Source organism: Mytilus edulis, chromosome 8 (assembly GCF_963676685.1).
Source record: "Mytilus edulis chromosome 8, xbMytEdul2.2, whole genome shotgun sequence".
In the NCBI taxonomy this organism is placed as follows: domain Eukaryota; kingdom Metazoa; phylum Mollusca; class Bivalvia; order Mytilida; family Mytilidae; genus Mytilus; species Mytilus edulis.
The window spans coordinates 19,812,326-19,822,731 of record NC_092351.1 but is presented as its reverse complement, the minus strand read 5'-3'; the positions used below and the strand labels follow the sequence as shown (position 1 = coordinate 19,822,731).

Below are 10,406 nucleotides of genomic sequence, written 5' to 3'. Positions count from 1 at the left end.
AATCATTGACAACATCAGAACTGAAATACTTAGTACAAAGACCTGATATCATAAAACCACTACATACCTTAAAGCCAGAGAAGAAAAGAAAAAAAACAAAAAAGAGCAAGATGATTCAAATCCTAAAACTATTCGGGTATTAAATGTCAACTTACAGTCAATAAGAAACCAACGAGGTGAAGTGATAAATCTTATTGAAAGCACAAAGACATTATGTTGGAATTAAGACTTGGCTGGATGCATCAATAAAAGATACATATTTCTCAGACGGATATAATATATACAGGAATAAACGGAACCTAGTTTGAAAAGGGTGAGGGGAACTAACAGCAGTCAATGACGCATACATTGCATCATCAGTATCAGAACTGCAAACCAACTGTGAGATTGTTTGGTGCAAGATAGAGATTATTGGGCATCACACCGTCTATCTCTCCAGTTATTACAACCCTATAACATCAAATAAAAAGGGATATACGGAATATGGAACAATCACAGAAAGAGTGTATATTAAGAAATGGTTGTTTCATCTTAGCTGGTGACTTCAACCTACCAGGCTTAGGCAATGTTAGATGTATGAGTTTTTATTAGTTGTTAGTAGCTTTGAACTAGCCGTCAGTAACTGCGAGTACTCTCAGATCTGTTCTTTTTGTGGTTGTGATATACAAGCAGCCGGTCACGTCCACTCTTTGTAGAAATTCTGTTTGTATTCATTTGATTAGTTGAGCCATTTTTCAACTGCTTGTTTTTGTTCGTTCTTATGTTGTACAGTTACACCATTGTTCCCGGTTAGAGTAGGGTTGGAATCCCGTGTACATGTTTAACCCTGCCACATTTTCCTGGTGTATGTCCCAAGTCAGGTGCCTGTTATTCAGGGGTTATTCGTTTGTTGATGTGTTACATATTTGTTTTTCGTTCCTTTTTTGTACATAAATTATACCGTTAGTTCTCTCGTTTGAATTGTTTTACATTTGTCAATTCGTGGCCTTTTAGAGCTGACTTTGCGATATGGGCTTTGCTAATTGTTGAAGGCCGTATGGTGACCTATAGTTGTTATTGTTTTGTCATTTAGTCTCACGTATAGATTTGTCTTATTGGCTATCATACCACATCATCCTGCATATAGCAAAGGAATAAAGCTGTGTTGCAAATCACGAAAAGTGTAACGATAATGTCATGTTACAACTTGTAAACAAGCCTTCTAAAGGACCAAATTCACTATTCATTGTGGTAACAAATCATCCAGATATCTTCCTGAGAGTTGAAACCTTACGCCGACTTTTTTTTATAATGAACTTTCTTTATTGTAACAAATAGACTAGCACTAATTGTATGAACAAAGGTATACAGAATGGCATTTTCACACAAAGGAAGTATTAAATAATAGAACAACAACTAAATATAAATGATGGTGCAATAATAGGTTGAAAATAAATAAATATCTTATAACATTGAAATTTTATTTGTTCCAAAGACATGGATGTAAGCAACGATACAACAGCTATAGGTTACCGAACAATCTTGCAATATACATAAGTGGTATTTCAATCAAAATTTAACATTTATTTTTTATTCTATGATAGGGGCCCAGGGACTCCAGTATTTGTTATTTTCCTCTACAGAGAGGTTTTTAAATGAAATGTATTTTTCTAAGTTCAAGTGTCCCTTAAATAGTTTTTTTTTAAAGCATTTAAACTTGGCAAAACTTCTTGTAGTTGTGTACGGTAGATATAATATTTTGAAAGTAGAATAATCTTATTTTTAACAAAATTCAATATAATATTTTCGTAGATACCAAATAAAATAATCATAATATTCAAAGGCAGTTCAATATTTGTCATTTAAAAAATCCAGATGTTTAGTGCATGACAGAGACTGGCGACAATCGGACAGCTCCAAACCTCCAAAATAAATGTTCTTTGGTCTCTGGTCCTTCTTTACAAAATGTACATATATTGTTACTATTTTCATCTTGTAAAGTAGTGAATTAGTTCTCAAAATTCTATGGACAATTCTATATTGGAACCAGCAAAGCTTAGTGCTTTAAGTATATTGTGTACACGAAGTGTGTTTTTTTTCTCAGTTAATACCAGTCAGTGGCGGATCCAGAACTTTTCTTAAGGGGGGGGGGGGGGGGGGCGCTGACTGACCTAAAAGGGGGGGTGCTCCAGTCATACGTCAATGATTCCCTTTATAATCAACTATATGCCTTAATAGCTTGCTGTTCGGTGTGAGCCAATTTTTAAAAATTGTGACTTGGCTGGAGAGTTTTCTCACTGGCACTCATACCACATCTTCCTATATCTACATGTATATAAAATCAGATATGAATGATGCCATATTACAAGAAGAGGTGGAGATGTATTTAGAGGAGGAATCTGCAACCATTGTTGCCGTTTACCAACTAGAGGAAAGAGGAAGTATGACCCGAACGATAACGCTGTATGGAGTTTGACAAGATCCAGACCCTCAGAGTCCAGACCGGCTCATTTGAAAGATTATGACTTGTTATCTTCATATGAAATCCAGCAACAAAAGCTTTACAAATTTTTCTCAGAATATGGTGAAATTTTGTGGAAAGTAACACAAAAAGATCGATATCAATAATTTCTGCCACAGCATTTGCAAATTTCAAATGTTAGTTCGCTTAACTACCGGATCATATGATTTACTCCGGATTGCATTTAAAATTTAAACGGAAATTCCCATTTCTATTTATAGGAACTGTTTACCCAGCTATTGTGGAAACGAAAGGCTCTCAGGAAAGGCTAGACAAATTTTCTTTGTGATTTTGTAACATGAAAGGTAAATATTTTTCAAGCAGATACGCAACTTGAAACACAAATTCAAACCTTTTATAAAAGCTTATTAATTTGCACCAAACTGAAAGTAAAAGTATCCCTATTTGGGCGTTTTTCAATAAAAGTGTATATTTCAGACCTAAAAAAAATGGAAAATCAAAATGTCTAAAATTTAATTTCAAGAGTTATTTTGAATACCTCTATTATAGACCTGTTTGTAAACAAAAAGTGCAATCTTAAATACTCCTTAAAATGATATTTTTTTCATAATTTGAGTACTGTTACGTAGGGGACAAAAACGAAACTGCTTCTAAACACACATATGTTTGCAATTTTAAATGTTTCCTATAGACATTCAAGTTTGTTTACTTTATATACTAGGAAAATCTATTTTTTTCTGAATTGGAGAACCATTTTTTATCGATAAAGATTAGACATTACTTCACATATGAAGGTACAACTCGTGTTACGTAGTGGACATTTTGATGCGTTTCGTAGGTGACAAATCCGTTTCGTAGTGGACAAAAAGTTTCGTAGTTGACATCAACCCTATTCTATGTTAATAAACACATAATACAAATTACATGAAACTAACCCTTGGTATTTGCTTTGCACGAATATAATTGAAAAAAGAGTAAAAAAAGACTGCATGGTAGTGGAAGTGTCCCCTACGAAACGTTTTTCTCCCATACTTGTTTCGTAGGTGACCGTTTCGTAGGGGACGTATTCACATGTTTTATTTTTTCCCCACAATCCCTTTATTGCAAAAGTAACAAGACTGATTGTATTTATCAAAACATGTATTAAGCTGTACACTGATATTTTTTTCATAATTTTAAAACCAGATACTGATGGAGATTTGACCCGTTTCGAAGTGGACATTTACAAAAATACGGTATCACTCTGGTCCATTTGATGTGCTCAATATTTTTTACCAACAATTTAATTGCCGTTATAAAAGCATCACTTCTTTTGTAAGACCCTAATGTTTATATCTCTTGCAAACAAACATTACATTGATTTTATAAAACGGTTTATTAGCAAATTTTAATGACTTCGTTTCGTAGTGGACATTTCGTTAAGGACACACCTTCTGAAATTAAAAATCCTATGTTAAAAGCTGTTTATTATAATATAATGGCTCTAAACATAATTTTGAATTATTAAAGAACTTATATTAAGTAAAAATAACATTTACTTCTACATTTTTTACGATATTTTATACGAGTAGGAATGTTGAACAGGCGGTCTAGGGACATGTCATTTTGGTTGTTTTTGACCATTCAGGAATCAATAAATTAGCAATCCCTTTAAAAAAATACTGTTTCTTTGCTTAAAAATGTTAAATCTAATTCAATGTACTGACTGCACAAAAAATTACTTGCAAAGACCAAACACATTTTTCTTAAAGTGGCTAGGACAAGAAAATACGTTTTTATTGAAATTGGTTCTTTTAAATGAAAATTCACATTAAATAGCTGCATTCCTGCATCAAATTTTGCTAACTTGATAGAAAATCTGGACCTTTGGTTCTCTGTTTTTTACTTTACAATCCAAGATGGAGGAAGACACCCATACCACCTTAAAGTTTTTTTCCCCTCCAAGTAAATCTCTTCACATTAGTGTAAAATTCTATAAATGGATCAACTAGATTAAAGTCTTCCATTAGCTGTAATACTTTTTCTCTAGACGTTGGGTTGTTGGTATTAACGTAATTATGAGTGTCAAGAGTAAAACTTTGAATGAGGTTAAAATCACCACAACAAATACACGATTGGTTATCAAATTCCTCAATAATGTGTGCCACCTTTTGATAAAAGCAAGGAGTGTCTACATGTGGCCCATAAATATTTACTAAGGTAATTCTTTGTTCTTCAATTGTAATGTCCAATCCAAGAGGATTTCCACCCTCATCTTTTTTTAACTTTGTGAATTTGAAGATCAAAGTTTCATTAAAAAAGATGGCCACACCTTTCTGATTGGATGTAAATGAATTGAAAAGGCATTCTCCCTTTCACTGATTTTTAATGTTAATTTATCTTGTGACGGAGTGTTTTTGAAAGCATATTGTATATTGTATTGTATTGTTCTGTAAAATGTGTTTTGTCCTTAAGACGGTATATATTAAAAAGTTTTGACCTTAAATAGTCCAAACATCTCTCCGTTTCTCCTTTGTATGAAGACCTTGACACTTATAAAAACATATTTAAAGAATATCACCCTTCATGCATGTGTTAAGCTTTATCAATATGTATAACTCTAATGATGAGTGAGTATACATGGATATACCATGAAATTGGTGAAAACAAGGGACTTTTAGAATTATTTTGCTTTAAACTGTGTAGTTTTTCAAGATCTGTAAAACTTTAAGACATATATGTAATTTACAATAAATGCATATATATGAAAACATACAATACACTAGCAAGACAGAGTCCAACATTAAAATCAAATATTAAATCTGCACTCTGAGACATTCACTGTTGTTGTATAGGATATTCACTCTAAATGGTCTACGCGAACTTTCTAACCATGACATCGTTTTCGCAGAAGTGAATCTCAACCCCCGGAAATCTATCCAAATCCAAGGATTATACCATTATAGAGGAAGGCAAATATGAAAGTTGACCTGCAAAACCTACACAAAGATAACACCTCAATGAATGAACAGTAAACAGGAGTAAATGCACTGTGGACACACTTTCAAACTAAATTGTAAGAAAGCATAGGTAAAAATGTACAAAAAAAGACAACTAGAAAGAAAGATGGTAGTCCATGGATTACAACCGACATCAAAAAGTTAGAGGGATAAATGGAATAAAAGAATGAAAAATATAGAAATGGAGGAGACAAAGACAAGTTTAAAGAACTATAACGACGAACACAGAGAAAAATCAGGAAAGCTTACTGGAATTACATCGACAGTATAGTCTCACCACCAGATCTGAATATACCACAAGAAAAATCAAACTGCATGAAGAGATACTGGACCTTCATAAAGCACAAGAGGTCAGGTAGGAGTAAATTATAACCCTTAAAATCTAATGGAACTCTACACTCAGAACCAACAGAAAAAGCAGATATACTCAATAGACAATTTTAGAAAGCCTTTTCAGACAAAACCAACATATAAAACCAAGAATTCTAAAAGAAGTGTAATATGTCGGGAAACTTTGAAAAGATTTCCAACATCAAAATAACAGATAAGGATGTGACATACTAATGAAAAACTAAATCCAAACACAGCAGCTGGACAAGACAACACAACACATCGAGTCCTTGATTGGGCACTAACTGTCAAATTCATGTTCACCGATTTGACTCAAATTTTCATATTTGAAACAAAACAATGTAAAAAGTAAAATCACAAAAATACTGAACTTAGAGGAAGATCAATTGGGAAAGTCGATAATCACATGGCAAAACCAAATAACAAAACGCATCAAAAACGAATGGTCAAGAACTGTCATATTCCTGACTTGGTACAGGCATTTTCAAATGTATAAAACATTTATTCAAACTATTAAAAGTCTAAAATAAATAATTAACAAGGCATGGGGATGATAATACGTAGCTTCGTTCCGTGTGTATTTTAGTCTGGACGCCATCTAATTAAGTATCGAGTTGCCGTCCAAAGTCATCCGATGACCATATAAGCGATGTAAACATAATAATAGATATAAATAGATTAGACAAACTCGTGCTTTTTTATTTTTCTAGGTCTGTTTGATTTTATATTAAAGTTAAAACTACATTTTTATCATCGTTTTAACCTGTATAAGAATGATTTTTCTTGCGGATAAAATCAATAAATCTAATGATTTACATTTTGTTCACTTTCAATGTTGATTTTATTTTCCTTTAAATAACTTTACACATATATTTCACGTGTTATACATTTCTAACTAAGGGGTTGATTTGAAAAGAGGGACGAAAGATATATCAAAGGGACAGTCAAACTCATAAATCTAAAATAAACTGACAACTATATGGCTAAAAATGAAAAAGACAAACAGACAAAAAATAGTACACATGACACAACATAGAAAACTAAAGAATAAACAACACGAACCCCATAACGACGTACACAGAGAAAGTTCACATGACTACAGATTCAATGAGGTCGAATTATTTACTTGCGGGTGATAAATTCATCATCAATGTTTATCAGCTTATTTTGACAAAATTGATCCATACTGGCTGCTAAAAGCGAATAACTATTTCACCATTTCACTTACATTAATGATTAAACGAAAAAAATATATTATATTTTTTTTTATATACATATATCTCATACCGAGTGCCCCTTTAAAGAACTTGCATAAATTAAAGCTCAAATACTGACTATACTACGCCGCTCTTATCTTACAGGAGAAATGGCAAGTATTTGTAAATCAGCTAAAATCTGTCCAAAAATACGTTCCAAATAATCATAGACCAGTTTCGAATTCACTCACCTGTATATCATGCAAACTATTGGAGCCTATTGTCACTGGTCACATTATGTCTCATACAGATGCACAAAACATCATGTATTTACTACAAGAGAGGCTATGATGTTAGTCACAGCTAATTGCATTTATCGGTGACGTAACTGTCAACTTGGATGAAATATTGTCTCATAATGGTATTATCCAAGTCATTCGATTAGGTTAGTCATAGCCTTCTCATCCACAAACTGAATCAACATGGGATAAGAGATAAAAATAAATGAGTGTATATAGAACTTCTTCAGTGATAGAACACAGCTAGTAGTGGTGGAGGGAGAAACATCAACCTCTATACCTGTGGAGACCGGCGTACCCCATGGATCAGTCTTGAGACCTATTATTTTCCTGTTCTATATAAATGAGATGCCCCAGTGGATTCAATCATCTGTACGACTCTTTGCTGGTGACACTATTGCGTAGGTCACAATTCCATTCGATGTAGATTCAGCAAACCTGCAAATGGACCTTGATAATCTGGCTGAATGGGAAACGAAATGGATCATAAAAGAGGGACGAAAGATACCAAAGGGATAGTCAAACTCGTAAATCTAAAACAAACTGACAACGCCATGGCTAAAAATGAAAAAAGACAAACAGAAAAACAATAGTAAATTAAACATGACACAACATAGAAAACTAAAGAATAAACAACACGAACCCCACCAAAAACTAGGGGTGATCTCATAAAGTTACATCATGATAAATGTAACGTACTCACCATCTCCATAAAGCGAAGTTGAGGTAAATACAGTTACATACTACATGGCTATAACCTTGAACACCTCACATCAACGAAATACTTGTGACGTACCATTGCATCAGATCTAAAATTTTGTAAACATATAGCAACGCCTGCTCCAAATAGTTATCACCAGTTCCAGGATTATAGTTTAGTACGCCAGACGCGCGTTTTGCCAAAGCAAAAATACAATCAGTTTTCTGAAAAGGAACTTAACCATCTGCAATAAGTCTGTAATGGAAAAAAACATATGTGTCACCTGTCACACCAGTATTGCAATATGGCAGTTCAGTATGGGACCCGTAACAACAAAATAATATTTATAGATTGGAAATGTTTAAAAGAAGGGCAGCAAGGTATGTTACTAGAAGATATCACAACACTTCATCTGATAGTAACATGCTTGAACATCTAGAATAGACTACCTAACAAGAAAGAAGAAAACAAAGCAGACTGATAATGATGTATAAGCTTAAAAATAACTATGTAATGATCGATACATCAAATAAGCTGATACCAAATGAAAGTTCCTCCGGGAATAACAAATAAGAAAGCATTCAGAATACCATCATGCAAAACAACAGTTCGGAAGGAGTCGTTCTATCCTAGACAAACATGAGAGAGTGGAAGACCTTGCTCTACACTAGTAGTGCCGTGTCCTTCATTTTTCAAGGCTCAGAACCTGTCAGTAAATTAAATGACAAGGTTTTTATTCGCACCTGTGTATTAATTTCACCCAGTTTTTGTTTTTGTTATTAAATTTAAAAAATGTTCATGCGCGCACTCCAAAAATGTGGCAGGATAGTCAACAAGTTGACGACGGCCGCTTACTGGAAGAAAAAGAAGAGGAAAAGATGTAAGAAATCTTTTTAGAAGAGGTTTTTAAAGCGTGGGCAGAAATTCAAAAACATATATACCAAAAAGGAAAGATAATTTAAAAAAGTCACACGTTAGAATAATGAAAATTTAAGGAAATGCATCTGTTTTCTATAAAGACTGGTCTGATAAAGTGATCTTGTTAATACATTGTGCATGTGTTAGATAACGAGGATAAATCTTAAAACGTAATCACTGTATGAACAGAAAGTTGAAGAGCACAGGTTACGTCAAAGAATATCTCGTCCATTTTCTAAAAAATGTTCAGTGGGAGATCTAGATATAAAGACGTTGCTGATAAATATATCAATTTCACAAACAGTACATGATGGTTTTAAACTATAGATAATAGGAACTAATGCTGTTTGTCATCTTTATTACGTGTTATAGTGGTCTTTTTATTTGTCCTTGTACATATTAACTTTTACTGTTTTGTTAATAATCTTTTGGCGTGGTCGGTTTTTCTATATCCCACCACTTGGTATTGTGCTATGATTAATTTTGTATTCTTGTCTTTATTTTTTGCTTAATAATAATAGGGTTTTTGTTTATAGAATTTCTATATGTCGTTTTCTTTTTTTCTATTTTTCACTTTTTATATATGTTATCATTTATAATGTCTAAGATTATACTATAATTGTGACTTCTGTAATCCAATTTTTGACATGTTTATCTATTGTCCCTTGGTTTTTTTCCACATATTGATGTCAATATATTTCTATTTAAGATTGTAACACAATGCTGACTGATATACCGATATTTTAGAACTTTTACCTAGTACATGTATATAATTGAGAATGGAGCAGTAAATTGCAGCCCCACCTCCACCCCTTGACCCAAAGATGTCTATGTAAAACACTAGATAAATTCGTAAAATTCAGATAGAAAACTAAAGATAATCAACTTTCGGCATTGATTTATGTACTTCATTCAACAGATCATTATGATTTTAACAATAATGGCATTTTAAACATATGCCGACCTGGCTCTCAGCTTTTAGTTAATAATAATATTCAAGAATACGGCTAAATTGTAATGGGTACGGGGAAAGTTGGTACGGGATACGAGTTACACATTTTGCACCATGAACATGATTTGCAAACACGCGCTTTAAGTAAACTACCTAAAAAAAAAAAAAAAAAAAAAAACAGGTTGCTTTCATGATAATCAAAATTTGGCGGAAAGTATAAAGGCCATCTTTTTATTTTTGTCTTGTTTTGTTTGTATATTTTAGGTGTCCCAACCTGTATGTGTCGCCTTTTTGTGTCGACACCACGTCTTTTCAACTCCGCATCGCTGAAGGCAAATGCAACATTACAGTCGATAAATTCATTCATCTTGAAAACGATTCCCTATGATTCGCAAAACGACTTCCTTCACGGCCTTTTTTGTATTATTACAATCGATGTTGCTGATGAATTTCGCGGGGAATTTTCGCTGCTATTTTCGCTGCTAATTATATATTTGTCTGATAATGTATGTTTGATGAAATGGTCTTAT

The 10,406-nt window shown here is 33.1% G+C and overlaps 1 protein-coding gene across 1 annotated transcript in view; it reads left to right on the top strand.

Moving 5' to 3' along the window:
• Positions 1-2,720: 2,720 nt before the first annotated feature.
• Positions 2,721-10,406, top strand: part of LOC139485021 (uncharacterized) — a 90,870-nt gene continuing 83,184 nt past the window's right edge. Inside the window, exon 1 of the mRNA XM_071269122.1 lies at positions 2,721-2,805. The gene's annotated coding sequence lies outside the window, so the exon portion shown is untranslated. The remainder of the gene's footprint in view (positions 2,806-10,406) is intronic.